Genomic DNA, 26787 nt, shown 5'->3' with positions numbered 1-26787 from the left:
GGAATGTTGGCACAATTTTACCTTAACTGAGCCCATCTTTATAATATGCCTAGGAAAATATACTTTTGAACATAGAACATGGGCCAGAAAGATAGGAGACAAGTGGCAAACACTAGATTTAGAATCTTGTATTATGCGAGAACAGCAGGGCTTCCTCTGTGAAAGCAATACTATAATGGCTCAGGATACTTGTTTAGATACAGATCAAAAATATGTCATTTTGAGGCCCAACCAAATGCAAACTTGAAAACAGTAATTATATATGCAGGGAAGGAATGTGCGTGTTTGAGAACTAAGTGTAACACAATAACTGTAGATGGGGAGGTAAAGGAGACTGCACAATATTCAAATTACTGTATCTGTAATTTTACATCTAACTTTACCCTATCACAGATGATAATTCCTACCCCCATAGGACTAAATATAAGCAGAATAAAAGAACTATTAAAACATGCAGATTTTACAACGTATACTGAAAGAAACCAAAGAAAAGGGACATGAAACTCTTCTTATGATCCATCATGATGTAGAGGGGATCAAGAAAGTTTTAAAAAAGGTAGAACAGGATGGAAACCATAATTGGTGGGATACTCTCTTTGGCTGGTCACCTTCTGCAACAGGAATTCTTAACACTATGGTACACCCCATTGTGATCTTATTGATCAGTTTAGGAATTTCCTTAATACTAACCATTATGTTATATTTGTGGGTTTGGAGAATGTTTAAAAGGGTAACACTTATGTATGATGCTTTATATCATTCGGGAAGACTGCTTAAGTAAAAGAATTTACTTAGTTTGATAGAAAAGGGGGGATTGATATGGAGAAATAGTGTGAAATGGGGACAATGGACATCGATTGTGATTGTATGTCTGCTCAAGGAACGTGGGTATGGTGACTAGTCATGGGTGCGGTGTCTGGTCACACAGGCACACAGGTCTGAGGAGACAACTACAGTTTTTGAGGAGACGCCTGCCCCTCTTCCTCTAACAAAGGGGCTATTTAAAAGAGAATGAGAGAAGATGAGAGACATTCAAATGCTATCTAGAGGGAGGGAGTGCTAAGTCTCCTTGCTGGAGAAGATGGGATGGTCACAAGAACATGAATCACCTACAAACCTGCAAGACCACCACATTCCAGGAAATGGACTGATAAGCTAATTAACATACGAAGCGGGGTTTAGGTAACAAATATGTATAGGCGCTAATTGAATATTCATTTGTTTCATTGTATAAATGTGGGATGGTTCGTCACTTCGGGTATGCACGCTTGTGGAGGAGCGATCCCCCGTGCATCTGCGCGCAATAAACATACCTACTTTATAACTTTCGAGTTATAGAGTCTAATTCCGCACGTCAATAGGACCTGGATCAAAAGGTTTATCAGTGTCAAAGGAATCATTGTCTGAGTTGTCCTGTTCCTGTGCTTGGTCCTGTGCAGTGAGGGTCGCTGCAATCACTGACAGGAGCTTGGGGGGCAGAGGTGGTGTAGATGCAATCGCCATCCTTGACAGTGTGTTTCACATAGAGCACGACTCTTCTCAATTTACAGCCTCCTCTAGTTCAGTGCTTACACTGTTGGTGGAATTTACAGCCTCCCCTGGTTTAGCACCGTTAGTAGAATTAGTCCACACTTGGCGAAGAGTAGTCAGAATTTGCCACCAAGATGCTAAATGCATTCCCGACGCGGAGTTCCCCTCCGCAGCAGCATCATACAATTGGCTGCTGTATGTACACACTTTCATTCTTTCAAAGTCTCTAAAGTTTCTTGGCTGCTCACCTGTCTCGATGCATATGATATGGAGAAATAGTGTGAAATGGGGACAATGGACATCGACTGTGATTGTATGTGTCTGCTCAAGGAACGTAGGTATGGTGACTAGTCATGGGTGCGGTGTTTGGTCACATAGGAACACAGCTTTGAGGAGACAACTACAGTTTTGAGGAGACGCCTGCCCCTCTTCCTCTAACAAAGGGGCTATTTAAAAAAGAATGAGAAAAGGATGAGAGATATTCCAATGCTATCTAGAGGGAGGGAGTGCTAAGTTTCCTTGCTGGAGAAGATCGGATGGTCACAGATGGTCACAAGAACATGAATCACCTACAAACCTGCAAGACCACCACATTCCAGGAAACGGACTGATAAGCTAATTAACATACGAAGCGGGGTTTAGGTAACGAATATGTATAGGCGTTAATTGAATATTCATTTGTTTCATTGTATAAATGTGGGATGGTTCCTCACTTCGGGCATGCACGCTTGTGGAGGAGCGATCCCCCGTGCATCTGCGCGCAATAAACATACCTACTTTATAACTTTCGAGTTATAGAGTCAAATTCCGCACGTCAGTTTTGGCGAGGCAGGCAGGAGGATTTCTGCTCGGCTGAGGGACCAGCTGCGGAGCGGACGCTCCTAGGCGCGCCCCGGGAGATTTCCTCGGAGGAGCCTCCTCTTCTCAGCTGTTCACCCGGGAGCAGAAGAGAAACCCCTGGATCCGCGGATAAAACGGTATGTTTAGTAACGGGGCGGCTGGTGAGACGCACGGAGACGTCCGGCACGCAGCGTAGTCCCCAGGAGGAAAGGTACCTTGGGAGGGGGTTTGCTGACCAAGGGGTGGCCGCTAGCGATCTTGAGGGCAGATCGAGCAAACCCGAGGTTACTGCCATTCCTAAAAGCCCGGAGGCCTCGTGACGGAAAGCGGGGGGCGGGTCGGAAGAAGGCGGCATCTCACAGGAACAAGAGGGACCTCTTAGCAAAAGTAAAAGGGAAACTTTTGCGTAGGAAAAAGAGGAAGCTAAAAACTTCCTTTAGGTTGTCTTAAGAATTGGGGAATTCCTAGAATGTAACAACTGAAATAGCGCTCTGTGTCTTGTTTGTTCTATGTGTTGTCTTGTTATATGTTCAAAACTCGGAGTTATGAAATGTATGTTGAAAAATAATAATATTCTGGTAATTCGTGGCAAATAGCGGAAAACTTAACACTCTGCTTAAGACCAGGAAAAATTGTTTTTTTGTTGTTTGTTTTTTGGCAATTGTTCATTGAAATGCATACCTTGTGAACTGTCAGTGTTCCTAAAAGTTGTACATAAGTGCACGGTACCGTATAACATACTGCTTGTGTAACTGCGGGCTGCCCGGAGAGTGTGAATGGTGTGATTGAGATGCACATTTTGATTTTCCGTGTATAGCTTAATTATTTTGATTGAGTGTGAGTGCAAGAGTGCTTGAGACGCGCGTTTGAGTGCAATATGAGCAAGGAGCTCTATCCGCGTTTCCGACCTTGGGTGGCTAAGGCGGCCGGAGAAAAACAAAGTAATTAAAATTGCAAAATGGGAAATGGAAGGAGTAAGCCCTGTGAAAAATCGCCCTTGGGTTGTATATTAAAACATTGGAGTGATATCGTAGGACATGGTGGTACCGAAAATAGAAAGAAATTGATTAAATACTGTAATCAGTGGTGGCCTTTGTATAAATTGGAGTGATGCGAAATGGCCTCAGGAGGGAGGAAAGTTAGATTACAACACTCTCCTGCAATTAATGTTGTTTCTGAGGAGAGAGGGAAAATGGGACGAAGTATCATATGCAGACATGTTCTTCGTCCTCCGGGACAAACCTGAGTGGCAAAAGGACTGTGGATTAGTACCCCCTCGGGATCCTATGGTACTAGCACTAGAAAGAGTGCGGGATTAACATCACCTGATCTTTGATCATGGCTCTAGAAAAGGATAGGAAAAAAAACCCCTGAGACCTAAACTAGAAAGATGTTCTTGTTGAAATTTTTGTGTTAAAAAGCTCAGGTTGCGGTTCCTTCTGTGGAGCAACCAGAATGAAACACGTTGTAAGATATAAAAACTTGTACTAATGTATGTAAAACCTGAGGCGGGGGTGGGTGGAGAATCAAAGACCTTGTGAAAGTGTTAAAGTATTGGGGTGAGTTTGTACAAACCCCCGTACCCCCTCGAAGGTGCGGCTGAGTCACGCTGGACACATGGCAGGGTGTTTGCTGTTTGCCTGCGAAGGCTGATATGTAAGAACACAGACTTAAAGCAACAAGGAGCAGATTTGCATTCAGGGTAAGAAAGAGTTAAAACAGAAATGCTGCTGCAGAGGCAGGCTTGTGTAACCTGCAGAGCAGGAACAGCATCTCCTGCCCCGAATCCTCCTGATGGTGGGGAGGAGGGGGTTGCTGTTGCTGACAATTGAGCTGAGGGACCTGACAATGTCACCCCAATTGCTGCAGCATTTGCAGTACAACAGGACCGGTAACGGCCCCTTTAGGGCAGGGAATGGGTATGAGGTGGAATTTTAGTGAATACAAAACCAACTTATTTGTTAAACTTCAGTAAAAAAAAATAATAATTTGTTACAGTTGTGGGAGCTGCTGGCCACCAGGAAAACATCCTGAAACCTTTACAGTACAAACTAAGAAAACAAATAAGAATGCCAAATTCACCGAAATCTTTGTTGGGATGAGATTTATTAGAATATCTAGACGTTTAAAGAAGGAGAAATGAATCTAAAAGTTAAAAATGATCAAGTAATTGAAATATTGAGCTTATCTTTAATTCAACAGAAAAGAGGAAAAGAGGACCTCCCTGAAGTAAAATAAATTTTTAACCACGTGTATCTGACAATAAAAGGTGAAAAATGCTTTACCTGTTACAGTAAAAATGATAAGGGGGAGGCTTGCCCAGTTCAGATAAAAACAATATCCCTTGGTCAGCAAGGCTGTGGGGATATTGGCAGAAAAACTGAAATAAAATACACTCTGTAGTAGCTCTACTAATGTAAATCTGTGTGTTTTGCCATGACAGTGACTTGTTATGGGATGTGCAGGTGAAACTGCATTGACAACGATGTACAAGGAATAAGGTTGGTCAGGTGCCTCCTACCATAGTCAAGGGCAAGACTGGGTTGGCCTCTGTGTTTGCCACCAAGAAGAATCTTGAGCTCCGCTGTTGCCTGCAACCCAGTAGGCGTTGAGTGGTGGGGACATATGCCATGCCAGACCTTGATGTGAGGAATGGCCCACTCTGAGGCACTGATTTGGAAATTGGAAACCACCTGGTCGACCATGAGGCCAGACAAGTAACAGAGGAGGTAGGAAATGAGGGATTATCCTTAATACAAGGCGATAAAATCCAAAACTGTAAGTACAGATCAAGAGCCAAACTATTCTAAAGAAAACTTAAAGGTAATTCAGGACATGAATGATAAAATAAAATTAAGTAAGTGGACTTATTTAAGGGATGGTCATATAGTGGTACCATCCAATTTAATATGGACCACAGCCCTATTATTAATAAGACGCATTGGGGAGCTGATGCTTTATATAAAAGTCTAAATCAGAAATTGATAGGGCAAAACTTGTATACTGTAATAAAACAGGTGACTCAGCAATGTGAAATGTGTTTATGCAATAATCCCAATACAGCAAATAAAATAAAACTAGGGAACATTAGTAGAGGAAATGTTCCAGGGCAACATTGGCAGATCGATTTCTCGGAACTTCCTTGAAAAGGGGGGTATCAATATTTATTGGTACTAACAGATACCTTTTCAGGTTGGCCAGAAGCCTTCCCATCCAGAACTGCTAAAGCCCGGGAAGTGACCAAAATACTGCTCCAAGAGATAATACCTAGGTTTGGAGTCCCAGCGGTAATGTCCTCGAATAGAGGACCACATTTTGTGTCCAGAATAGTGCAACAGATGAGCCACCATCTAGGAATAGATTGGCAATTACATACCCCATACCGACCACAATCGAGTGGCCAGGTAGAAAAGATGAATCAGTTCTTAACACTATGGTACACCCCATTGTGATCTTATTGATCAGTTTAGGAATTTCCTTAATACTAACCATTATGTTATATTTGTGGGTTTGGAGAATGTTTAAAAGGGTAACACTTATGTATGATGCTTTATATCATTCGGGAAGACTGCTTAAGTAAAAGAATTTACTTAGTTTGATAGAAAAGGGGGGATTGATATGGAGAAATAGTGTGAAATGGGGACAATGGACATCGAATTCCGTACGTCACATACAGGTGTTCTCCTCGGGGTTTAGGTTGTCTACCTGGTCCAGCCAGCAAGACGATCGTTCAGCCAAGCCGTCTCCTCCGGAACGCAGCCCTCTTCCATGAGCTGTCTTTTATTGACCAGTTCCATCCTTATTCTTCCAAGGCTTCGGAACACCACCATAGGGGTCACCTTTTGAGGAGATTGAGGCACGGACTCCTGAATCTGACCAGAGGACCCTTCATGAGTCTATATACGTCTCTTTCTGGGGATGAAGCCTGATTCCCCATTACGGATTTCCCACAGCTCACCTCAACTCCGGAGGGATTTCAGGCCGGCTGGCTCCCGCTCCCTTTCAGCGGTCCATTCAAAGTTCTGTGGGATTCGCTGCAAGTCGCTCAGGCGATTCGAGAGCCCTTCATGTTGGATCCTTAACCAGATCACGTCGAGGTCACCACTTTGCAGCAAATGAAGAGAAAGGACCCTGCTTGATGCAAGCAAATGTCGATTTATTATACAGAAGCACGAGTTTATATATGTTTTCAGAAGCTGCGCGCTTTAAACAGATTGGTTCTTTAAGCTAAGCATTGCATACTAGGCAATCCCTGATTGGTGGTTAACTACAAAGGACACTTTAAGTTTTTACAGTCATCGATTAACAGCAAGGTGTTACTCTTCCTTTTCGCCATCTGTTCCTCATTCCCTTATCTTTTCTCAGCATGACTCATCCTGTTGATTGTTATCTATTCACATTCCTTGTCCTCCCAGGGTTTGTGGCCTACAAGCTGGAGCACATCCCTTTCAGCTAACTGATTGGTACTTATCGTCCTGATTTCCAGGCCCCCTCCTGCAGGGAAGAACCTGAAATAGAGGAAAACTTATTTCATCGTATTCACACAGAAAGTTTAAGGAAAGATTTTCCCAAAAATCTACTTGCTGAAAATCTAATGCCACAATGTGGTCGAGTTGTTTATTTTGATCTTCTACTGCCTGTTGTATTTGATGTTTAAAATTCAGAATTGAAGTTCTATTTGTTAGCTTGGATATTTCCTGTCTGCTCTTTAATTGGAACAATTTTAAATGGAATTTTAAAAAAATCACATGCATATTCAGGCTGCCACTGTGAAATATTCACTTTTGATGTCAGTGTTCACACCAGGACTGTGCTGAATCTGGTTCAGTCCAGTTTGGCAGTAGCATCTCTTTAAATCACAGATAATGTGTTAACACCTGCCTGGGAGTGTCAGGCCCTACTTGATTCCCATTGTAAGGGCTTTTTTCCAGACTAGATGATATTCCTGGGACAGTGTGACTCCTGGTTCCTGCCTCCCTTTATATATAATGTAGTTAATCATATACATGTAATGCTTCTACAGGGCTTCAAATATATTACCTTTAGAGTCTACAACAGTTTTGAGAAATTCAGTTTAACTCTTTGCTGTATTTTCTGCACTTTTTATTCAACTTGCTTTAGTTTTCTTGACTCTGTTTGAAGTACATTTTATGTCTAATTTTTCAACCACTGAAGGAGTGGAAAGGTGAAGAGAAAGTTAAGAGCATTTGGGCAGCCATCACAGTGTAGAGAATTAAACAATGAGAGGACAATGGCAATGTAACACAGAGCTACTGACTATAGGAAGTCGAGGTCACTGAGCAGCAGACAAAAAAATTACAATAAGGGAAACAAGATCAGAAGCAATCGTGGTTGCTAGAACAACTCCTGAATTATGGATAGATACAGTGAGAGGGTACAGCTGAGCACACAAACAAGGTGGAGAACAGATCTAATTGAGAGGTGATGCCAGAAGCAAGAAAAATGTGATGAAGATCAGCTGCACATTTATGGAGAGCCTTTCTACAGTAATTATTAAAAACACAGAAATCTCAACATGGCTTTGTAAAAAACTTTTTCTTCATTGCCTTTGTCCTTTAGAGCTCAGAAAGGAAAAAAGCAGATAATATATAGCTAATATTTACAAGACAACCAGCACTTGATATTTTTTAGGATAATTTCTAATAAACAAAGTAAGAAGCAACAAGAATAAAGAATGAAGCTAAATCTGCATCAGAATCACAGTTTTAAGTACATACCTCCTAACTGAGCACCTCCAGATGAAGCCATACTTCCTGAAATTTGGCACACTGAATATTGTGCTATTTTAAAGACTTTTCACCTGAAAATGTTGCAAATATAAGAGTTTTAAGATATTTGTGGTTTTGAATTTTTTTTCCTGATGACTTTAAACTTTTTAGACAGCTTTTGGTTCACTATCTTTCTAAAATGGTGTGTAATTAGTAATTCTACTTGCATTTTGTTTTAATAGACATGTTGAGAAGATGGGCCTTTTAAAACTCCCTTGCAAGAAGGAAGTTTTATTTTATTGAACATCATATTTATTTATAAATTACTCATATGCTTCTGTCACTTGCATTTTTTGCCTCTTTACTAAGAGACTAAATCTATCAATATAAACATACCAATATGATGTAATGAATTATATACAATTTTAATATATACATTTAAATACAGTGACATCCATCTCTAATTACAAATTTTGTTTTAAAAAGACCTAAAAATGAAAAATTTCAAGGGAGACCAGATATAGAACATTTCCTTTATAAATTACTTAAAGCTGTAAAAAAATTAGACTCCTGTAATTATTATAGGATTCATAACAGCCTTTATAATTATAATAATTTACTCCATCTGATTTTCCTTGTTCATCTGACCATAATCTTGTCCCTTAAAATCTGAAAATGTTTCAAAAAAATAAAAATAACAAGCTGCTAGACAACTGTAAACTTCTATCTTTACAGAAAGCTTGATTTCCACAGTGTTCTTTTCATCAGGTATAACTTCCGCATATATCTTTTAAAACTTAAAGACACAGTCCAGATTAGTCAGAGAATGTAAACTGGGCAGGAAAATCATGAGTGAAGTGAGGAACTGACTGGGTTTTAACTGTTCAATGACAGAGCCGGGTTTGTTTTAATGTTAACAGTTTCCAGGAATGACAAAGTATTACTGGGGTTCACTGAAACATGGTGTCATACATTTTTTACTTGATGTTAAGAAATAGCATGCTCTTATATGAAAAACATCCAGGCTTTCTGTCACAAATTAATGGTTTAGGTTAAGTCGCTTAAAGAATCACTGTCAAAGGTATGAGCAGAAAAGTTTTAATAGGAATTTGTGGGAGTGCAACTTCACAAAATTCAGTGGCAATGTTCACTCTATTACACATTATCACATAGATAAATCACACAAAGAAGAATCAAATTAAAATTAAGCTGAAATGATTTACACAGAGATTAAAGATGTAAAAGAGTAAGAGACACTCCTGTTGAGTCATGAGGTTCAGAGTGGACCCCCTTGCTTACTAAACTCTTAATAGAGCTTAGATGTGGCTAGATCCAATCTTAGTCTCAGACTTGGACAACAGTTTATATCTAAAGGAATATAAGGAGTATTCACAGTTTAAGGTTGATTAGAGGATTTTAGCAGCACTTCATCATCATCTAATTTCTCATTTACAAAGTGAATCAAGTAGGATCTACTTAAATTATAAAAGTGGCTTAACTATGGATTCAAAATTGTAATACTTATACTATACTTATTATGAGGTTACTAAATCAATTCACACACACAGAAACAAAGGAATAGAAGTATAGAGATATATGTACAAAAGTATACACCTCTTAAAAGTTCCCCTCGAATTCAGTGAAATACTTCAAATGCTTTTGCATTTCTCGATGGGCGAAAGGTTGAGCCTCAAGAAGCAGGAAATTCAGCCTAGCCCCCGTTGTCAGCTTTTGGCAATGGTCCCCTTTGTATCGCAAACTTAGGAGTTTACAAAGTCGGAGAGGCGTCCCAGAGGGAGATGCTGTTTGCAGCCCGCTGCAGTCCAGAAGAGCTCAAAGGGCCTCACTTAGGACCACTTGTGGGAAAATCACCTTGAGGGAGGGGATTAGAGAAAAGTTGGTCCTAATAGAAGCATAGTATTACAGAAAGCTTTTTAGGGTAAAATACAGCCATCACCTTCAGGATGGTTGGCATGCACGGAATCTACATCACCACAGTTCCCTAAGCAACACATCCTGCCAGCTCAGCACATGCTGATAGGAGTAACAGAGGATGGAGCAGAGTGGAGACCCTGCAGCCACGCTCTGTCATGCTCCCTGCAGGAATGGGAACTTGATGACACCACACAGCTGATAAGCTGCATAGCAGTTGTCACACGAAGAATCCATGAGATGTCTGTGGCTGAGCCAACCATTGTGAAATGACTTTTCTCAGATGAAATAACCTCATTGTAATACTAACACACACCTCCGTCTCAAAGTTACCTGCCTCCAAGGTACTACTACACCTCACTGGGCACACGATACCAGTTAGTAACAATATGTATGACTAGAGTCTTTCAAACTCCACCTAAATGTGATGGAAATGGACTAGTCCTGGACTGGAATAAGTCCAAAGGGGGAGGGGGGAGTTGTCTAAACTCCTGGATTACCCAACTCTGATTCAGTGTTCACAAAGCTAGGTCAAGCTGACTCACTCTCTAAAGCTGTTATGAATGAAGGGACTTCTAATCAAGGGAGTCAGCCTTGGGGAGGATGAGAAACACAGAACAGATAGTGAAAAGAACACCATTATCTAAGTTACACAGAGAGAAGCCTTCAAGTGAGGAAAGTTCTGGCTATGAGAGGAGACAGGCTGATAAGGTGTTGCAATCCACTGCCATCAACAGAAAATTAGTTGAAAATAGGACAAAGATAATTGTGGTAGTGGGAGATTGTGACCTCCAACTCAAATAGCGCCGCCCCCGCCCCCCACCCCCCCCCAAAGAGGACAAAACCCTGCTTGAGGAGCATGCGTAGTTAGTAGAGAACTTCAGTAAGTGCTATCTGAGGATGCGTACTAATTTCTGAGAATGCATACTAATTTGCATCCTCATTTTGTAATCAATCCTCTGATTATAATCAATCAATTTTGTAATCATCCTCTAATTTTGTAATCAATCCTGTGTATGATGAATGAATATGCAATATACTATGAGTATAAAAAGTGGAAAAAGGAGGGTAGAAGGTAGGGGAAGACTCCATTGTAACTTCTGGGATCAGTCAACGGGCTGAACCTGTCTTATCCCCCATAGGGACACATGTTGGGTAAGAACTTTGTCTTATGCATGCTAAATAACTAACTCATACTAGCTGTCATTAGTAATTAAGGTTTTGATTTTATATAGTTTGGTTGTGTATCATTTCAAGCTTGTTTTTGCAGACAGTCCCTATCACCGGCAATCACAAATCTTGTCACAATTTTATAATAAAGAGTGTTATTCCGTTAACTGTTAATGTGAGTCCTTTGTGGGTGCTAGCAGTTACTGGCAGCGGGTAACACATTTAAACAAATAAAGTGGGAAGATCTGCTGAGGGGTCCCCCTTATGCTGTTGGTGTGTTTCCCTGAACAAGTCAATTGAATCACCCTCTGATCCAGCAGGACTGTTCAGTGAAGGGGCCCCATAACGGGACACTGACAGACTGGTTGGGCACAAGGTTCTAGGCTTTCCTGGGGTGCTGATATGATATGGAGAAATAGTGTGAAATGGGGACAATGGACATCGATGGTGATTGTATATATCTGCTCAAAGAATGTGGGTATGGTGACTGGTCATGGGTGTGGTGTATGGTCACATAGGCACACAGCTTTGAGGAGACAACTACCCTTCTTCCTCTGACAAAGGGGCTATTTATAAAAAGGATGAGAAAAGGATGAGAGATATTCCAATGCTATCTAGAGGGAGGGAGTGCTAAGGCTTCTTGCTGGAGAAGATCAGATGGTCACAAGCACATGAATCATCTACAAACCTGCAAGACCACCACATTCCAGGCAAAGGACTGATAAGCTAATTAACATACGAAGCCAGAGTAAGCGGGTTTAGGTAACGAATATGTATAGGCGTTAATTGAATATTCATTTGTTTTATTGCATAAATGTGAGGTGGTTCGTCACTTCGGGCATGCACGCTTGTGGAGGAGCGATCCCCCGTGCATCTGCGCGCAATAAACATACCTACTTTATAACTTTTGAGTTATAGAGTCTAATTCCGTACGTCAGATAGACAGATCAAACACCTGGAGTTGAGAGAATTTTCTCCCCCCTCCCCCTTTTCATGTGACACAGCTGTTTATAGGTTCGGAGATGAGTGGCTTTAGTCATCATTAATTTTCCATCCTGGCTGCAATCTGAATTGGTAATTGGTGGATTTTTTTAAAAATTCCATTGACGGTGTTATTGTACCACTCAGAGTCATAAGTCTTCCCAGGCTTGTTAAGGAATGTTCAAGGCTGACAGGTGTTATTGTTGAGATAAGGGATGTTTCTGGTACAGCCAGTGCAGTTTCCCACCTCAATCATGCAAGATTTGCTAGTATGGTCAAGGGACTCTTAACTGCCCAACTTATTGCACAGAAGCTAAGGCCTAATGGGGATTTCTGAGACCGTAGAGCAGCCCAGGGGAGGGGGCAAGATGTACCACAACACTTTCCTATTCAGTTTTCCTTCTGGAAGTTGAGGATGCAGTTGTTTATAAATGGAACACTGTTTTAATCTCTAATTTATGGGCATTTGACTAATTTATATGAAAAAAAATTGAACAATTTATCTGCTTTACTGCAAGGGACATTTTGCTACTATATTGTCACATGGGAGCTTTTCTAATCAGCCCTAACAATAATTTAATTGCAAAACCCAAGAGAGATTGATATCCTCACTGCATTCAGAGACCTCCAACCTGAAAAAAAGGCATCACAACCACTCTAACTGCTGCTCAAAGTCCTTAAAAATTTTCCTCCTTCTGGTAAAAGGGAGAGAAGAGAACATTCAAATCTGTAAGCAGTAGATTTTGTATCTGATGGGGAATTGCTCCAAATGCATGGAAAGGAACATGTTATAAAAAATGTGAGCAGGGGAAAGTTGTGTTGAAAGATGCCAAGATAACATTATTTTTTTTAAAGATATATATTATGCTTCTAACAAAAACTGCTGAGTTTCACACGGTTTTAAATATTTTGCAAGGTCTGAAGCTTGCTTTGCTCTCATTTGAAAGAACTGTTAGGATACTGCTCACAGTTTGCCCTGACCTCAGCCTGTAATTTTGAAGGTTTACTCCCAGGCATACCTGTAACTTTCTACTTCATACTCAGTCTCAGCTATTTAGGAAGAATTGAGTGGTCAAAAAATGGAAGGAGTCTGTCTGTGTCAAAAATGGCATTGCCTGTTTCCAAGTCACTGAGAAGTTAGGAAAAAAGTTCTTGAATGCTTACAAATCAGTGTCCTAGAGGATAAACAAAGCAATGTACTATGTGTGGCTTGATATCTATCACACTAGGGAACACAACGATCAATACTGTAAGAACCATTCCATAATATATAGGCTAGAAAGCTGTATTATCACAGGGGGCTTCAATCTGAGAAACATATAAGTAATGTAATGAAGTATAAATGCAGGTAATGAAGAATACTCTCTCCTAGTGTGAACAAAATGTATCCATGTTTATTTTTCCAACTTTTTAATATCCAAGTATCACCAATGAAATAGTGATAACAATAATTATTAATAACAATAATTATCAGTAATAATTTTGTAACTTTAAAGATACCACACTGCGGCGAATGAAGAGACGGGACGCCGCTTGATGCAAGCAAATGTCAATTTATTGTACAGAAGCACGAGGTTTTATAGACTTTCAGAAGCTGCGCGTTTTAAACAGATTGGTTCTTGAAGCTAAGCCTTGCATACTAGGCAATCCCTGATTGGTGGTTAACTACCATCAATTAACTGCAAGGTGTTATCTTTCCTTGGCGCCATCGGTCTCCCACTCCCCTGTGCTCTGCAAACGTGCCTCATCATGTTAATTGTTGTCTAGACAAGCTCGAGCAAATTCCCCTCAGCTAACTGATTGCCATGCATGGTCCTAGTTTGCAGACCGCTCCTGCATCTCCCCCTTCCTGTTGCACAAAAAGAACCTTTGAAACCGAACGAGTAAAAACAAGGTATAAGTAATAGAACAAATAAAAAAGCAACTAAGACATATTGTCAGTGTCAAAATAACCCACTGTCTCTGTTCCGTACAATTTTACAAATTTCCCCTTTTTGTTTTTGAACAGCTAGTACCAGGTTTGCCATGTTCTGCAGGGCCCTTGCAAACATGACAGCAACCAAGGTAATAGGAAACAAACAATACTGCCAATTGAGTGAATGGATGCCAAAAAAGGCTGACATTTTCTCAGATTTTGATAACATGTTGCTGCAATGGGGCGCCTAAAATCCACGCAGCACATACCATCAAAATCCTCACAGCCATGTCCTTGAACCAACAACAAAAAGCAGTGGCAATTTTGACTCGCATTCTTAATTGCCTACCAAACAAGGTGATTTAACTCTAATGCTTTCCCTGCTGTTACTCCGGATAAGAGAAGAACTGCTGCGACACGTTCCCATCATAGCCTCCTACTACATTAGCATCTACAGAAAGACAATTATCGACATTCAAAGTGTAAACAGTATCATCTTCTTTTGGATTAACATTATACATAGGTGGAAGGGCACACCAAACAAGAACTGGTTCAGTCAAAAAGTTCGAAACATAGCATGCCTTCTCTGAACATACCTCTGGGGTCATTCCCTTCATTCCCTCTCTTTTTTATGCAAAGAGAAACATTTTTACCATAACAGAGAAGCCCCTATTTACATCTCTGAGCCCGGACACAAACCGCAGCTGTATGCTCCACCAGGCTCAGGGCAGGAATCATTCATGCAGTTACATAGCTATATATCTCTACAAGCATGCAGACACCTATTAAACACTAGATAACCATGTTTATCTTTCATATTCTCCTTCACAATACCTAGCTGTTCTCTCATCTCTTGTTAGGTCAAATATTCTCCAGTTTCCTCTCCTGTATATCTCTTCAGACATTCTCTATCCTCCCCTTTTTTGCTTAATTGCGAGGAGGCAAAGGGTGTGTGTAGCTGGGTGACCATGACCTGCTTTATGTTACAATCAACTAAACACTGAATACAGAAAAAAAAGTATGGGAGACATAAGGCAAACATCAATAAGGTGGTTAAAGGTAATTATAATAAATCCTGTAATACTTTCGAGTCATGGCCCAAAGTTTCCCAGCCGTGAGAAGAGACCAAAGGCATCCCGCCCCTGGCTCTGTTGCAGATCTTTGTTTTAAGGCTTTTGAGTTTTGTATACTTTTGTAAATTAATTCACAGTGGTCACTCAGATTCACGTAACACATCCTATCAAAGTCTTCACACTTGTGTCCCTGTGCTAATAATAAAAATCAATAGCAACTTGGTTCTGTAGCAATATATGATGGACAGAATCAACATCTGTTAATAAGCCAGAAAAAAAAATATTATTTGTAGTATTACTTTGTTTAGCAAGCTAGCAGCCTAATTTACTAAGCAAGTTAAGAGCGTGTACTATTCTTACAGAAGAGATTAGAGAAGCAAAAATCTGTTATGCTGCATTCCAGAACTCAGCCTGAGAATTACAGTCTGCTGTGAGTTCTGCGTTACAATCATTTGACACATGTTGGGGTTGCGATTGTGAAAGTTGCCCGTTTACAATTTTCATTGACATTATCACAGCTAGTTGTTTTAAAAGCAACCCTTGAGCTTCCTCCTGCTCGACTTGTTGCAAAATATTCTGAAGCCAATCAATCAAGTTAGTATTAAAGTTAGTGACTCTCTAGGACCCTGTGGCAAGACTCCCGCATCCGGACTGCCTTAATAGCCATCTCATTCATTTGCAAACAGTTGTCCCTGGGATACCTTGCCTGAGTCACAGAATCGGCACAATTAATTTCTCCAGCCAACTGCTCATAGTTAACAGCAATTCCCCGATTAAGGTTTTCAATCAAGGCCACTACACATAGCTCACAAAAATCAAATAACCACATCATATACTGTATCAGTTAGTACCATACAAAGCAATGACCTCCGATCATGCAGTGTGAGTGTATAAGGCTCTGCCATCACTTCAAGAAGGGACATAGCAAATGTATTATGAATCCTCCCTTCCCGCACTGCTTTTATTAACCCTTTAACAGCCTCGTATTGCACAGGCTGCCACTCTGGAGGTTGATTTGTCTGACAAAATACTGAACATGCCATAGCGACTCCCAAAACCCATCACTTAAGTGTTTCCCACTTGCATTCCTGCCACAAATCCCTCAGACTCCCTTTCACCCTCCCCAGAAATACAATCAATGCATCAGGAGAGACAAGGGGGTGGGGGAAAGGTCTACCTCCTTTTCCAGATCTATAGGACCTGGATCAAAAGGTTTATCAGTGTCAATGGAATCATTGTCCGAGTTGTCCTGTTCCCGTGCTTGGTCCTGTGCTGTGAGGGTCGCTGCAATCAGTGACAGAAGCTTTGGGGGCAGAGGAGGTGTGGACAGAATCGCCATCACTGACTGTGTCTCGAGAAGAGTCGTGCTGTCGGTGGAATTTACAGCTTCCTCTGGTTTAGCACCGTTAGTAGAATTAGTCCACACTTGGCAAAGAGTAGTCAGAATTTGCCACCAAGATGCTAAATGCATTCCCGACACGGAGTTCCCCTCCGCGGCAGCATCATACAATTGGCTGCTGTATGTACACACTTTCATTCTTTCAAAGTCTCTAAAGTTTTTGGCTGCTCACCTGTCTCGATGAATACAGGTGTTATCCTCGGGGTTTAGGTTGTCCACCTGGTCCAGACAGCCAGACGATCGTTCAGCCAAGCCGTCTCCTCCGGAACGCAGTCCTCTTCCACGAGCTGTCTTTTTTATCGACCAGTTCCGTCCTTATTCTTCCAAGGCTTCGGAACACCACCATAGGGGTCACCATTTGAGGAGACTGAGGCACGGACTCCCTGATCTGACTAGAAGACCCTTCATGAGTCCATATACGTCTCTTTCTGGGGACGAACCCTGATTCCCCATTACAGATTTCCCACAGCTCACCTCTCAACTCCGGAGGGATTTCAGGCCGGCTCCTGCTTCCTTTCAGCAGATCATTCAAAGTTCTGTGGGATTCGCTGCATGTCGCTTAGATAGGCGATTCGAGAGCCCTTCACGTTAGATCCTTAAACGCATCACGTCGGGGTCACCAATTTGCGGCGAATGAAGAGACGGGACGCCGCTTGATGCAAGCAAATGTCAATTTATTGTAATGAAGCACGAGGTTTTATAGACTTTCAGAAGCTGCGCGTTTTAAACAGATTGGTTCTTGAAGCTAAGCCTTGCATACTAGGCAATCCCTGATTGGTGGTTAACTACCATCAATTAACTGCAAGGTGTTATCTTTCCTTGGCGCCATCGGTCTCCCACTCCCCTGTGCTCTGCAAACGTGCCTCATCATGTTAATTGTTGTCTAGACAAGCTCGAGCAAATTCCCCTCAGCTAACTGATTGCCGCGCATGGTCCCAGTTTGCAGACCGCTCCTGCACCACACAGATAAATAAGTCCTGGACATTGAAAGAAGAATTAGCACTAGCTAAGTGGTAAGGAACTCTAATTTGATCAGATTTTTATATGTGAGCAGAAGAAAACTCAAGCTACTAATATACACACATGTATTTATACATCTATCAGCATTTTTCAAAGGCTATTTTTATATTGCTAAAAATCAGTGAATCAGCTGCCTGGAAGAAAAATGTGGATGGTAGTAGAAAACATTTTAAGGATATCTTACTGGAAGTCACACACATGAAAAATTTGAAAAACAAAGATTTTTTTGGGAAAATGTGACAGCACCAAGGATCTGTATGTATGTCTATATCTATACACAAAACTATATATAGAAATGGAAGATGCAGGAAACTGTCAGCAAGAAAAAGAAACTAAAATATGGAAAGTGTAGAAAAGTGGTAAAGGGATCAACAGCTCTAAGTATAAATCTATGGTTAGTAGGGATAAGGACAATAATGAGATTTTCCATACATTAGGAACAATGAATAGGTTCCTAATATTGGATATAGACCATGGCCACACAGATATGGTAGAATGTTAGTAAAAGGCATCATACAGTTATTAATTCTGATCTGTATCTGCAGAGGAAAAAAGCAGATGATTTGTATATTCCAGGAAGATAATTATACAACTTCATTCCAAAACTAAGCAAAGATATTGTTATAGTTGAAATTGAAATAACTAGAGTCCGAAATAAATTCACTAAGTATTTATTAAGGCAGGAAAGCAAAAACAGCGCGCTGGGTGGCCGGGGAGTCACAGCTCCATCCAGGCTCGCAAATTCCGACAAGTAACACAGCCCTTTTATTCTCATCTTCAAGGCCGGTTTAAGCAAACAGTTATGCTCTCAGTCCCGTAGCAAGAAGCTGTATGTTACAAAACTAAACTCTTTTTACACTAAAGTCTAGACGAAGACAAAGGCTGTCATAGTAACATGAGATTATGGTTTAACATTGGCCTTGAGAAGGTATATCTCGCAACCTCATGGTTAACAGTTAACTCTTTTCTCACCAGACAGAACGTTCTCAAATATGTTGCAGCAAGATCATTCCTTTTGTTAAAAACCCCTTTGATCAGCAAATTACCCTTAGTTACTTATTACAATTCCCCCCCTTCTTTTATTTATAAGTGATTTGCTGATTAAATCTAGACAATACCTCACAAGCCGTATCTAAATCAGGAATTTCATTTGGTATAATTTTCATTTCCATTTCTGATTGTTTCATTACCATTAGCTGCACTTTTTCCAACCTGCTTTTAACAAAAGTTACAATTCTATTGATGATACAGGGTCCAAAAGTCAGAGTCAATAACAATATTATAAGGAAAATTACAATAACTTTTTCCTGGGTTTGAGTTTGGACAAAAGTAATGAGGTTAAGACATGGTTGTGTGAGCACTAAATCACAGAGATATACTAAGAAACTTGGAGTACCGGCCGTAACATTAATTCTCAATATAACAGGACCTTCCCATCGACCTAAGGTCCAATTGAAGGGTTGATGTTCATTTTCTAAAGTCGTGGTAATTAATATTATTATCAGGATAACAGCCTTCATTTCCCCACTGTTAGTACCTCTCTGCCTTTCCTCGTCTACTCTGTTGCAGAGAGCAACGGGATATCAATATCTTCTTGGCAGCAGCAGGTAGTCTTCAGGGGAATTTGCTGTTATCCTGTCAATAATTTTCAAGGTCTAAAGAGTTAGTTATCTCTCAAATATATTTCCACCTGTTTGGTTGTTGTGCCCGTTTCCAGGATCTTATAGTACACTGTCCTAAAACTCTATACCAGTCTGTTTCATATACTTCCCAAAGTTCAGGTATTGACAGTTCCCATCCACAAAATAATTTACAAATTTCTGTTTGAGTCCGTTGTTCCCTGGTAGGTGTTAGATTATTGTGACATTTCATACAATAAGGTTGTCTCTTAATTGAAACACAAGACCACTTTTTATCACAATTTAAACATTGGCAAACAACCCAGCATAAGTGTCCGGCAGTAGGGTGTTTTAAACAGGGTATTCCACGGATGTCTCCTATACCGGGTGATTCGGGTATATCTGTCTCTGTCTCACAGCAAAAGGGAAAAACCTGAGGAGTTCCTGTCAGTTTGTATAGTCCAGCTCCCCCCGTTTGGTCAGGTATTTGTTCTTCACTCCAGGGTGCAAAATATACCTTTTGTAGGGTAATTCCAGGTGGTATTTGGAACCATTGATATCTCTGGGAAGATAGGTCCCTTAATTCTGCTGGCGTGAGTCCATCCTTTTTCCGCTGTTTGTACAGCTGTATCTGTGGTAAGTAGAACAACAAAAGGTCCTTCCTGATGGGGTGTTAGAGAAGTTTCTTTCCAAGTTTTTATCAACACCTGGTCTCCAGGTTGAATTAGGTGTATGGAAATATCCAAGGGAGGTCTTTGTACTATCAAACCCTTCTTTCTTAATTCCTGTCTTTTTTTTGTGAGTTCTAAAATATATTCTGTTACACTTCATGCTGAGGACTCAATTTTCATTTTATCAAGGGCTCGGTAACCTTAGGGGTCCCCAGCAAATAGAGCCCCTGACCCTCCTAATCTTTAAAAACTTTCTCATCCATTATCCTTTTTCGACAATTTCTTTGCAAATGCCCCCCTCTTGTGGCAATAGAAACACTCTACATCTTGTGAGCCAAATCCCTTTCTTTTAGGATTTTCTGGGCCCTTCTGGGGCCTTTCTTCTCTCCTGTCCAGATTTTGTCCTTCTCTTACAGCTGCCACCAAGATTCTAGCCTGTCTCTTCTGACTCTCTAACTTTTTCCTTATATTGATCCTAGATTTAGCCACAAACTGAGTTTTTAGCAGGGCTTGACCCACTTGACTATCAGGGTCTAGTCCAGAATATAGCTGGAAACTCCTTCTCAGCCTTTCTAGCCATTCGGTGGGGGTTTCATCATTTTTCTGTTGTTCATTGAAGGCTTTATTAATATTTTGTCCTCTGGGTACAGAATCCCTAATTCCCTGAATTATCATATCCCGGAGATCAACCATATTATTTCTATGTGTGGGATCTTGATTGTCCCAATTGGGCCACTGTAAGGGCCATTTTAAATCTCCGGCTGGGCCATGTTGATGTCTCTGATCCCAATGTCTCATGCCTGCCGTTCTGATCATCCCTCGTTCTTCATTTGTAAACAAGATCTTTAAAATAGCCTCCATCTTGTCCCAAATATAAATGTTAGGGCCAAGGAATTGATCAAAACATTCTGCTACCCCTAATGGGTCTTCTAACAAGTGTCCCATTTCTTTCTTAAATTCCCTCACATCCCCAGAGTTGAGGGGTACAGATACAAATCCGACTCCGGGTTGTGGTCCCCCCATAGCAGTCTCCCTTAATGGATATAATAGATTTTCCTCCCTCCTTTCTCTAGTTTGACTTCTAGTCATTATTCGATTAGGAGAGGCCTCTTCCTCAGGTTGGGGGGGTGCTGTTGGAGGAGGATCAGGACCCTGTGGTGACGGAGGAGGGGGAATATAGGGTGGGGGAGATACTGGAAGTTCGTCTTCCTCCCGCCTTTTCTTCCTATCCTTTTTCTTTTCTTTTAAAGGGAACAAATTAGCGGTCTGGGCTGTACCCAGGATCCATAAAAAGGCATGTTCACTCTCCTCCTTATTAAATGGCTGTTTATTGTTAACACATATATTCAGTTGTTGACATATCCAATCCTCAAGGGATCCAAAAATAGGCCAATATAAATCCTTTCTTATTTGTTTTCCTCCCCATACTTCCATACAATAATGGATCATTTTTTCCCTGGACTTCCCCTTTCGAGAAGGGGAGGCGTCCCAATATTGAATCATTAGGCCTAGCGTGCTATCTTGGGGTATATCAGGGAGCCCACCCCCACCCCGTACCTCCTGCATGGAACCAGAAGCCTTACTCTTCTTCTGGCCCATCTTCCGAGAGTGCCTTCTTTCACACAAAATTCACTCGCTTCCCTCCGTTCGTGGCCCACGCCCTCACGGACAATGGGAACCGAACTACAAGGAGGTCCACACTCGCTTCGCCCGGTGGACTACTAAGTCTGGTGGACGTCTCAGTCACTCGCACTCCGGGTACCCAATCCCCGACCGAACGGAACCCCAATATACTCACTCACTCCCGAGTCTTCGTCCGGCTCTTCGTGAACAAAAATTACAGGGAACTCACCGAGAACTGCAGTATCTCCTTTCTCTTTTCTTTTTGCTTTCCTCTCTCAGTTTGGAAAATCCAGGTGAGCTAAGTTGGAATCTCCTCCAGGACCATCCGAAGATGGGGCGCCCTCCCAGAGTTAAAGTCCGAGTCAGCTGTCTGGATCCGAGTCACGGCACCAAATTTGTTACAGTTGAAATTAAAATAACTAGAGTCCGAAATAAATTCACTAAGTATTTATTAAGGCAGGAAAGCAAAAACAGCGCGCTGGGTGGCCGGGGAGTCACAACTCCATCCAGGCTCGCAAATTCCGACAAGTAACACAGCCCTTTTATTCTCATCTTCAAGGCCGGTTTAAGCAAACAGTTATGCTCTCAGTCCCGTAACAAGAAGCTGTATGTTACAAAACTAAACTCTTTTTACACTAAAGTCTAGACGAAGACAAAGGCTGTCATAGTAACATGAGATTATGGTTTAACATTGGCCTTGAGAAGGTATATCTCGCAACCTCATGGTTAACAGTTAACTCTTTTCTCACCAGACAGAACGTTCTCAAATATGTTGCAGCAAGATCATTCCTTTTGTTAAAAACCCTTTTGATCAACAAATTACCCTTAGTTACTTATTACAATATCATACAAATATTAGAAAAAAATAAAAACATTTATAAGTCAGCAGGTCAATGTAATTTGTATTTAAAAGTTTGAAAGAACTTCAGTTATCTGAACCATAGCTGTTGATTTTCAGTAACTGTTGGAACAATGGAAAAGTTCCAGAAAACTGGAAAAAAGCTAATGGTGAACATGTATTTAAAAGGTGAGCAGTCCAGATAATTATGTATTTATCAACTTGAGACTGATTCTAACAAAGTCAATCACTGATACAGGTCTCAATTAATATAAAATTTTTTAAATGTACTGAAATATGGCCAGTCAATAGAAACTTAATGAAAATAGAGGCTGACAACCGAACCAACTATTTTTTGGCTAAGACTCCAAGACTGAAGTATTGATTCTGACACTTCTGTAAGACAACTGACTCTGTACTGTGCATTCTTTTGACTAACATAAAACTAGGAGTATTGCAAAGATTAAGAACTGGTTAATTTGAACAATTTGATGTTCAATATGAATAAGATAATTTCTTTCCCTAAAGACTGTTTACTGCTATTATCAGTTATCTGGAAGAAAAGGTAAAATCATCATTGCTAAAACCTGTAAATGACACAGTTTGGAGGACTAGTAAGTGATGTAAAAGATCAGTCACTGGTGCAGAATGGGGTCACTTAATAAAATGGATATACTCAAATAGTATGCAATTTAAGATAGCCAATTATAAAGCTCTGTATCAAACTACATTACCATAATGGACACTTTCACATCTTACAACCTATAAATCAAACCATCTAGTGAAAATCATCCTTTTGGTTACTGGGCATGGGAAAGCTAATCAGCGGGAATCAGATTCCAGCCACAGCCTTAGATTCCAAATTTTGGTATTATGCCATATGACAGTTAATTAAAAAAGCTGCAAACAGCAACACAGACTTGCAACTCTATTGCAACCTGATAGTAACAATGATACATAGATAGCCCCCTGACCCTCAGTATCTTCCAAAAGGACAGGAACAATGGGCCTAGGTTTGGAGTCTTTGCAGGATTTGAGAGGCAAATACATGGGTCACCCAATTCCTTGTGCTTGAAGGTTGTTCCTGAGATGGGGAAATAGGGAAAACTCTTCATGCTAGAAAAAATGATGAATTGGAAGAAGTTATGAAGGACAAGAAACTTGAATCTAATGAGATGGCAGATGGAAAGTTTGCAAAGATGAGAAGCCCATGATCAAATAGAGAGACAGGAACATGGCTTTCAGTGACAGCATTTTTAAAGGATCAGCTTAAGAAACAGATATTGTAGTAGTTAATGCAGAGTGTAACTGAGGCTTGCTCTAAAGATATACAGCTAAGAATGGTAAGAAAAAGAGATGCTAAAGGAGTAGAAGCAGCAATGAACAGCTTAAATATGTGAGACAAGGAAGAAGGAATATAAATCTCCCAGTTTGCACAAAAATAGAAAAACTGAAGTGTAGAAGGATTAGAAAGGTTAATCAAAATTGAGATCATATTTCCAGAAAAACCTCAGATGTTTTCAAGTACTAAGCACTGAATGCATAACACTGGGCAGGGAGATGTAATCCTATCGCTAGTGTTCAGACAAAAGGAAGGCAAATTGGTTAAGGCTAAGAAGCATGCAGCTTACAAATCTTTATTAAGCCTTCATACCGTAGATGTGAACTAAGTTACTCCTGATATCAAAGATTCCCAGGGAAAAATACTCGTCTGAGAACAGTAAGGCACTACATTACCACCCTTGCCACCTTCTCCTTTTTCCTTTACTATGCTTTGTGTTCATGCAGCACAGTAGAGGAAGGCAGCAAAAGAAGTCACAGTGCAGACACAGTCAAGACCACCACATGAAAGCTTTTCAGAATGGGGTGGGAGGTGAGCTTAGCTGACCCAGGAGTTTCTTAGCAAAATGGGGGGGGGGGGGGGGGAAAGGTGAAGGTATCATGGGAAGTTTTATCATCTGTCCATTATATTTTGAAATCAAGTATTCCTTCCTTTTCCCTTGTCTCATACATCCAAGCCATATATTGTTTTTTCTTCCTTCTTAGCAACTCTAGGATACCCTTGTTTTCCTTACCATTCTCATTTCTAATTCTTCTATTCTCTTCTTTCTCAAAATCTTGTCTTAAAATTTTTTTTTCTAGAAATGCTTTTTGTTCTTTTCTCTTCCTGATTATTTCTCCTTACTTCTCTCTTCTGTGCCCATCTGCTATCTTCTTTTAATCCTATCTGCTTTAAATAATTACTTTTTTAAGATAAGAAAATTATATACAGTGGTTCACAAATGCACATTTAGGCTTATGGGCATGCATTTAGGTGGCAGCACTGAACTGCACAGATTTAAAAAGCTCTGCCCATCACACCCAGCAATGGAGTTTGCTTCTGTTCACAGTGTCCTGCTAATCAGCATGGTCAGAATGGAAATGATTTGCTGTGAATAAATCAAACAATTATTCCATATTAAAAACTAATAAATATCAACAACTAGAAATACTCATATTTGCCATACATATAACTACCAATGTTATCTATAAAAATGCTGATCTATATAAAATGTTTTCAATTTAAGACACATATTTATGATTTTGGTAAGAAAGTTCCTCATCATTTGAATTATTATATCTACATATTTCTCACAAACTGTAAAAAGCGCATTTTTTGGATTAAACAAGAAAGATTAATTAGATTAGATTTCAAGAAAGCATATTAGTTATCAGTGTGCATAGGGTTGAAGAGTGGAAATGTGCTGTAACTTGCACTAGAAATTTCCACTGCATGCTTTATTGCAGAGAAATGAACCATACCCATGGTAAGGGGGGACAGGGGTGTGTGCAGTCTCTTCATAAACACATTGGTTTTCTGGCCCTCTGACCAGTTTTTGGTTTTGGTCTTCCTGAGTTTTCTAGGGTCACAATGCACACAGATCCACTAAAACCTGTAGAACATTTGCCTAACAACAAACTGCAAGATCATATTTTAGCCTGCTCTACTGTTTTCTCATGCTGGTTGTTGTGCATGGGGCTACATCTGGCTGGCGACTGGTCCCCAGCGGTGTTCCTCAGGGCTCAATTCTAGGGCCAGCTCTGTTCAATATATTTATCAGTGATCTGAATGCAGGAGTTGAATGCACCGTTAGCAAGTTTGCTGATGATACTGAACTGGGAGGTGCTGTTGACTCTCTCAAAGGACAAGAGGCCTTGCAGGGGGATCTGGATAGATTGGAACATTGGGCAATCATAAGTGGCATGAAATTTAACAAGTCCAAATGCCAGATTCTGCACCTGGGATGGAGTAACACTAGGCACAAGTATAAATTGGGAGAGGAGTGGTTGGAGAGCAGCCCTGCAGAAAGGGATCTAGGGATGGTGGTTGGCAGTAGGCTCAATATGAGTCAGCAGTGTGCCCTGGCAGCCAAGAGGGAAAACCACATTCTGGGGTGCATCAAACACAGCATAACCAGCCAGTCAAAAGAGGTGATTATCCTGCTGTATTTAGCATTGGTGCAGCCTCACCTTGAGTACTGTGTGCAGTTCAGGGCCACACAATTGAAGAAGGATACAAATGTACTTGAATCCGTCCAGAGGAAGGCAACAAAGCTGGTGAAAGGGCTGGAAGGCATGTCCTATGAGGAGCGGCTAAGGACTTTGGGCTTGTCTAGTTTGGAGAAAAGGAGGCTGAGGGGTGACCTCATTGCTCTCTACAGCTTCCTGAGGAGGGGAAGTGGAGAGGGAGGTGCTGAGCTCTTCTCCCTGGGATCCAGTGATAGCATGCATGGGAATGGTTCAAAGCTGCAAGAGGGGAGGTTCAGACTTGACATTAGGAAGTGTGGTCAGACACTGGAACAGGCTTCCTAGAGAGGTGGTTGATGCCCCAAGCCTGTCAGTGTTCAAGAGGTATTTGGACAATGCCCTTAGTAACATGCTTTAACTTTTGGTCAGCCCTGAAGTGATCAGGCAGTTGGACCAGATGATCATTGTAGGTCCTTTCCAACTGAAATATTCTATTCTATTTGTGACATGCTGAGAATTCCCAAAGAAATGCTAATAGTGTAAAACATGCAAGAGGAGAGAGATTTTCAAAATATTTAATATTAATCTAGCTCTTTTCATATTGCAGCAAAAGTATTTTACTAATGGTATCAGTAAAAGCACAGTATAAATGAATGCTGAGTGACTGATTTTAAAACTTCCATCTGAGCTGTCTCTATCACTTTATGGATAGTAATGGTTAATAATTATCTCTTTGGGGGTTTCTATGTCTAACTGGATCTACAGTGGTATATGAAGAACCACCTTTGTGTGTTTTGAAAGGAAACGTGTATGAAAGTAGAATTACAGATCAAGGAGTGTAAATTATAAAGTACTTAAGCTTAGACTCTATATAAAGATAGATATAATAAATTTGTATTTTTTGAAGTTTTTTTTCTTTTTGTAATATTTCATATAATTT

General features: G+C 40.7%; 1 long non-coding RNA gene across 1 annotated transcript; it reads right to left on the bottom strand.

Annotated features, from left to right (window-relative positions):
• Nucleotides 1–6161: 6161 nt before the first annotated feature.
• LOC121080406 lies at nucleotides 6162–17080 on the bottom strand. The gene is made up of 3 exons (XR_005825364.1): nucleotides 17044–17080; nucleotides 16925–16961; nucleotides 6162–6209 (listed from the first exon to the last, which is right to left on the bottom strand). It is a non-coding gene; the product is annotated as an uncharacterized LOC121080406 (long non-coding RNA).
• Nucleotides 17081–26787: the final 9707 nt, after the last annotated feature.

This window comes from Falco naumanni, chromosome W (assembly GCF_017639655.2).
Source record: "Falco naumanni isolate bFalNau1 chromosome W, bFalNau1.pat, whole genome shotgun sequence".
Classification (NCBI taxonomy): Eukaryota; Metazoa; Chordata; class Aves; order Falconiformes; family Falconidae; genus Falco; species Falco naumanni.
Note: the sequence above shows the minus strand (reverse complement) of the source record. Positions and strands in the feature narration are given on the sequence as shown.